Below are 7,013 nucleotides of genomic sequence, written 5' to 3' on the forward strand. Positions count from 1 at the left end.
AGTCACTGCAGCAATGGCATTAAACTTCCAGAATTTTTTTTTCTACAACCTTTAAAATCTTTATTTTATTTCAATTTAATTATATACATGAACACTCTGGAACAAAAATCGCCTTTTGACACTTTCAAAACCCTTTCATTTTGCATTACTTGGACAAAATATTACCGCATTTTACATCATCATGACCAATCAAATTTTCCACTCGGAGACCCCGCCAGTGTCCATGTTTCTCAAGACAGCATCAGGAAAGGTGTTCTATGAACTCTCCAATTTATTTCATAGAATCTTCACCATAGCCTTTGTTAATCATGGACAATTTGAAGCAATACAAAACGATTCTGTGGGAATAATGAAAAGGTTTAGCTTTCTGTATATTATTTAGGCCGTAATAATTGATTTCTAGGGAAGAGAGATCAGTATACAAACTGAAATCCTGGAGTATTTCACAGATGGAGTATCGAATAACAAAGCACACTACCTTTCAGGAGAGGATGATGTTCTTTGAGGGAAGTCAACTCAAACTTTAAACAAGAAGAAAGATTAATTTTAATTGTGTCAGAATTATAAAATGAATCATGTGTCATGATGACATGCATGAGAAAATGTCATGATGAGAAATGATTCATTTCACTAACTTGATGCTCGTCTCTTGCAGTGCTCTTAATAATTACACCAATGGGGATACAATTCCCTGAATGGGGAAAGCAAAGAGAGAAAATGAAAATTTTGGAACGGACAAACAAAGAAACAAGATTGGGCTAAATAGGAAATGCAAGGAATATTGAAGGACTGACAGGAAACTTTGTGTGATACCAAGAAGAAAAAATTTGTATGCAGCACAAGTGCACTGTAAGTGGTAGACTTGGAATGTACCATCTGTCTGTTCTTCTGTTTTGAGGATTAACATAATGATTGTGTCATTCTTCAGAAAAAGAAGTACCAAGTCATTTCTTTATTTCAGGGGTAGTTGGATCATCACAAGCATTTGCTGTCAGAATAAGAACTGCAATGGCAAAACTCTTGGTCTATATCCAAATTTATGGCATAATCTATCTTTTTACTATCTGCTATCATTGCTGAAAGCAGACTTATTGGGGGTAATCGTTAGAGTGTCTGCCTTGAATCTGGGAGGTTGGTGGTTTAAACCCTGGCTGAGTCATACCAAAGGCTTTTTTTAATGGTACGTGCTTCTTCCTTGCTTGACGTTCAGCATGTAAAATGATAGAGGACAGAAAAACAACGCTGGGATGGCAATGGTAAACCACCCAGCATATAACCCTCATCATGAAACTTATTCGGCAGCAACAACGCTCTGTAAAGAGTATGGTACATCAAAATCAAATCAATGTTGCAAAATAATTTCACAGGGGAGGTGTACTTACTCAGGGAAATGTTTTCTTAAAGAGCGTTTGTGATGATCCAAATCAGCCATGAGCTCAGGTCCATCATGCTGTTTGGTGTGATGCTGGCCCTGCAAATGAGAATAATGAAGACACAACCTGGTCTCAAAAATCAGGAAGTAAAAGGCTTACAAAGTCAATCAATATCAGCCCATCCTGGTATTGACATCGACAATGAATGGTGCGCATTTGCTCTGGCCATCACACAAGCAAACACAGCAGCTATATATGCCTTCTGTGCTCTTTTCTTGAGACGAACATGCTGGTTGAACATTTCTTATGGAGAGAGTTATTTGTTTTACAGTGAGTGTCAGCAATGTAGGTGGTGAGGGCACAGAGCCAGGACAAAGCCCTCTTTGACAGCTGCTCCTCTCATCGAGCCAAGCGAAGCAATAACGCTGATTGCATGCACCTCATCTTGAGAGCTATCTTGTTATTGCACAAACTCAATCAAGTACAATAAGGAACGCCCCTAATCCACCAGAATTGATGACTCCCCACCTTGATTCTTTGCAGTTGTATCTGAATGCTCTCGCAACAATTCGCAATCTTCAATCTTCACATGCAACAAATTATCACTCAGAATTTTAGTGGAATGCTTCCAGAGTGTGCTGCATCAGGAAGTATGCTAAGCATCTGCTTGCCAACCTTCAGACTCTGAGTGGATATTTAATATAGTACTGTCCTTCCTAATTTACTAATTTAGTACTGTCTTACTGTACTATCACATCTGATAGCATTCGCTTTGTGTTCCCACTCTACCTTGTAAAAAGAGTTGACCATTGTGTTCTGGTACCTTGGTTAGATTCTAAAAAGTAAGTATGTCTGTTCTCACATGCCTACTTGTGGATTAATGCTTAATATTATTGGCTTCAGGTCTTGAGGTGGCATGGCTTGGGGACTTAGGGTCTCCTGAGTTCAAAGCCAAACCATAGCAAATAACACCAGACATGTTGACTCAGCTTGTCATCCTTTTGAGGTTGGAAAAATGAGTACAAAAGATTTATTGATTGAGCACCATCAGCCATGACCTTCCTGGGCTAACCACATAGCAAAGATGACCTCTAAGGACAGTCACAGGCAGGGCATCCACCGTTTTGCCAAGTCTTTCCTTGGGAAATCTGAACTTCTCATGCTTCACAAGGTTGCTCAATAGAACACTGCCCTCCCCTATGGGATGGTGCCCCTGCTTCTAAACTCGCTGATCTCTTCTGGATGTTGTGGAATCCAAAGCTCTCAAGATCAATGGTACCTCCCACAGAGAAGTAGTAGCACAATTCTTGCTGATTTTCCATCTCAGACAGGTTGGTGGTCTCCCTGTTTTATTACTGCCTCTATTCCAGTCTCACTCCTTCTGTTCCTTCAACCATGACCATTCCTTGTTCTTCAAGGATGCATGCATGCGTCCAGCAACCTGTTCCTTGTTAAACCTCCAAAATCCAGACTTACTGCTCTCACCTCTCTGCTTTGTTCCTCTTTCCATTAGCCTGTAGAACTGCATTCCTGAAGCAGAGCAATGTCATTCTCTCCCCTCACCCCTCGCCCCCATGGCTTCAAGGTATCGGACTAGGTGGCATTTTTGGAACTAGACTTGGTGGCATAATGGTTAGAGGGTCTGCTTTGAATCTGAGAGGTTGTTGGTCCAAACCCTGGATCAGTAAAGCCAAAGACTTTAAAAATGGTATGTGCTTAAAAATGGTATTCTTGCTTGACACTCAACATTTAAAAGGATGGAGCACAGAAAAACAATGCTGGGAAGGCAATGGTCACCTAATGGCCTCTTCCTGTGATGAAATTCCTTACAAGGCAACTCATGTATTATTATCATTATTATTACTACTACCACTACTACTAACAGAAAAGCCCATCAAAATGATGGTCAAAAAAAAAAATGATTTTGGAGGTTTAACAAGGAACGCCAAAAAGGCAACTTTTTGTATTTTTACATTATTCAGCCTTGAAAACTCAGGCTAAAACCGATATTTCGCACAAAACCTTCATTTATTGCACAAATTGCTCATCCCTTCATTTGGGTGTCGGGGAGGCCACAGACTGCGTATAGGCCTCGCTGCCAGTCGCTCCAAAATAAATAAATAAATAAAACCCCGGTACACGCATGAAGCTAAAACATGCGTACTACTTCTGTGCATACATAGTACATCGTATTTATATAACTCGGATAATTCCAATTGCAACGGGGCATGTGCTGACATCAGAGGCCTATGCACCTTCATAAAATGGCGGACATATGATTTTTTTTTCGGGTGCAATTGTGGGTGGAGTTGGGCCAGCTGTCCAACCAATGGGTAGAAAGCGGACAAACATACCGACATCTGCCATAGCTACATTACAGTGTGATAAGTTGGTAATTGGTGCACCACCATCTCAGGTCATCCTCCTATTCCCACAAAATTCCCCCAGTAAAGAAACCCTTGAGTATCCATGTGACATCAAGAGATCGTCTGTTGTTGGAAAACCCTGCGTTTTTCCAACAACACCTAAAATACTTGTGACAAAAAAATTGCACTTTGAAGATGCTACCTCGGGCAGATGTATTTTGCAACTGTGCTTGAAAGGAAAATTGGGAATAACATAAAAAATGTGCAACTTGTTTTTGCAAGTCAGGAAGGAATGAACAAGCGTCAACGCGCTTAAAGCACATTTATTAAAACATTCTGGCTTGGATTCGCCTTCTTTATCCAACTCTGAAGGGGGAGGAAACAACCGCAAAAAAAGAAGTGGGTGTAGTTTGGAAGATCTGTATTAAAGACTGAAGGTACCACCAACTAGTATAGCACTGCCCAGCAGGTAAGACTCATCTCAGAATACGTTTCGACCCAAAAGACTGTGCAGGAATCGTATGTCCGGTATCCACCATCCAAGTGGTCTTCATCCGGTACTGTGCAGACATGGTATGGTCAGTATCCACCGGGTCAGGTGTTGGGGAGAGTTTGTGTGTTGGCATCACAATGACTGCAAACAATGCAGAGTGTACGACCCAACATCGTTTCCATCATCGCCTTGCTCTTGCATGATGCTGGGCATGGGCAGGTGTGTGTGTGTGTGTGTGTGTGTGTGTGTGTGTGTGTGTGTGTGTGTGTGTGTGTGTGTGTGTGTGTGTGTGTGCATGCAAGTTTTTGTTGTTTTGGCTACTATCTCCACGTGGGTGGGTTTCAGGACGTGGAAAGGAGACCTAACAGGTCTCATAGTATACACCTCCGTGTGTGTGTGTGTGTGTGTGTCGTGTGTGTGTGTGTGTGTGCGTGTGTGTGTGTGTGTGTGTCGTGTGTGTGCATGCAAGTTTTTGTTGTTTTGGCTACTATCTCCACGTGGGTGGGTTTCAGGACGTGGAAAGGAGACCTAACAGGTCTCATAGTATACACCTCCGTGTGTATATGTGTGTCTGTGTGTGTGTATATGTGTGTATATGTGTGTGTATGTGTGTGTTTATATGTGTGTGTTTATATGTGTGTGTGTATGTGTGTGTGTATGTGTGTATACATATATGGCAGATGTCGGTCTCATAGTATACACCTCCGTGTGTGTGTGTGTGTGTGTGTGTGTGTGTGTGTGTGTGTGTGTGTGTGTGTGTGTGTGTGTGTGTGTGTGTGTGTGTGTGTCAGTAATCGTGTGTCGTTTTTAAACAAAATATTTGCATTATTTGTAATCAATTAAAAATTATATAAGACTCGATCTCTGCAAAAGAAATTGCAAAATTAACATTTCTTTTGTTTCTAAAATTTGTTTGTTTTTTGTGCAAATAATTTATTTCCATGAACAACAAACAAAAATAAATTATTATTTGCGTTCAACATGAAAATGCCAACAGAAAACCCAGTTGGATGTTCAAACGTATCCCGAATGAATGTCCTGTGTGGGAGAGCAAGAGAAACCGATGATACAAACGTCTCTCCTTGCTCTCTTGGGCGAATATATAAAAACACGAGACATCTGTTTGGGTTAATAGTGTCTGTAGAGGAAAGGGAGAACAACTGATGTGGGGGGGGGGGGTGGGTGGTCGTGGTTAGAAGCTCACGACGCATCACGTACTCGACCACGGGAGGCTCAAAATGTCAGGAGACCGACAGTCGTGGAGGAGCAGAACCCCATGTGGATGCCTGCCGTATGATAACATAATAAATGGGGCTCGGTGAGTTGTCCCGGGCAGGCAGCGCATGTTAAACCATCCTGTGGTCACAGCCGACGGGGTTGTTGGCAGCTTGGCCGTGATGCCCGGAGGCCGAGCTGTTACACAGTATTTGTCATCGCGGTTCCTGCGTGTCCTCCGGGTTTGCGGTGCGTATTTCGCGCTCTCCTTCTATTTCTGTCCTCCTGTGGAATGCATCAAAACATGTCATCGTGCGCATCCTCATCTGCTCTATATTTGATCACATTTTCCAGCGTTTTGTCTTGGCCCTGGAACTCTGTCGTCGCAGGAGCGCAGGGGATATCTCGCTGCTCGGAGGATCGCAAGTGCATTTGTCAGTCACCAAATTCTTGAGTCCGTTTCAATTATTAATTATTTTATTCATATTTAAACAGTGATCTTTTGCTCATGGAGGAGCCTGTACATGTTTCACATTCAGAACAAATTGACATTCGTGGAGAACAGAGAAATTCAAATCTCGGTTCTGTGAATCAACACGAGCCAAAGGGTTCATGTGGGAACACGGACACTTCAACCTCCCTTATTAAAGTCTGGATATAAACTTCGGCTTTGATGACACACACACACACACACACACACACACACACACACACACACACACACACACACACACACACACACACACACACACACACACACACGCACACTCCTTGGTCGAGATTCGCACCGAGGCCAGACAACTCAAAACCGAGTGCGCATAGTTGTGCAGGCTATATTCCGCAAGCCCGACATTGAGTTACAATGTTGAAATCACAGAAAAGATATTGTAAAATAAATAATTTTATATTAATTATGGTTATGAACAATATAATGGAAGGCAAAGCTGCCATTTGCAAGTGCAATGCATATTTCAAATGACAGACAATTCCTTTTTTCGGAGGGATTATGCAGATTTAATACCCTATCAAACGATAATCCTCGGGAGAGTGTGTGCAAATGTGCAGGCGAATGGGGGGCGGGGGGGGATTGTGTGTGATGGGAGCACGACGGGAGAGAGGTTAAATGAAGGCAGGGAGGGACTGTGGAGGTGAGAAAAGAAAGCGGTGGAAAAGGAATCATGGTGGTTGTTGTTGTGGTGGTGGTGGTGGTGATTGTGGTCGTGGAAGCTCATACTCAGCAGAGCATGACGAGGATGCTCACCACAAGTCGTGAACATTTCTGTCGCTTAGAACCAAAACCAGGGCAGGTCGCCACTCCGTCGCAGGGTGCGGGAACATCTCCACCCTGAGCAGCCATGGGAAGCAAACTCACACCAGTGTGGACAATGAAACAATGCTTAACCCAATCAACCACTAAACCACTCAAAAATCGCACCACTCTTATGTAACAATTTTAGATTAATTATAGCCCTAAACACCTCGGATGTGTCGCATTCAAAATTCAGCATCTTCATCGCAGACAATTCCAATTTGATAATAGAACGATGGGGTGAGTCTGCGAGGAAT

General features: G+C 42.6%; 1 long non-coding RNA gene across 1 annotated transcript in view; it reads right to left on the reverse strand.

Annotated features, from left to right (window-relative positions):
* Positions 1-3,479: 3,479 nt before the first annotated feature.
* Positions 3,480-7,013, reverse strand: part of LOC147032722 (uncharacterized) — a 10,155-nt gene continuing 6,621 nt past the window's right edge. The window contains exons 2-3 of the long non-coding RNA XR_015055322.1: positions 6,709-6,792; positions 3,480-5,732 (exon numbers count right to left, since the gene is read on the reverse strand). This is a non-coding gene — a long non-coding RNA (uncharacterized LOC147032722). The remainder of the gene's footprint in view (positions 5,733-6,708; positions 6,793-7,013) is intronic.

This window comes from Eptatretus burgeri, chromosome 2 (assembly GCF_056783735.1).
Source record: "Eptatretus burgeri isolate ZD-2024b chromosome 2, Ebu_testis_v1, whole genome shotgun sequence".
In the NCBI taxonomy this organism is placed as follows: Eukaryota; Metazoa; Chordata; class Myxini; order Myxiniformes; family Myxinidae; genus Eptatretus; species Eptatretus burgeri.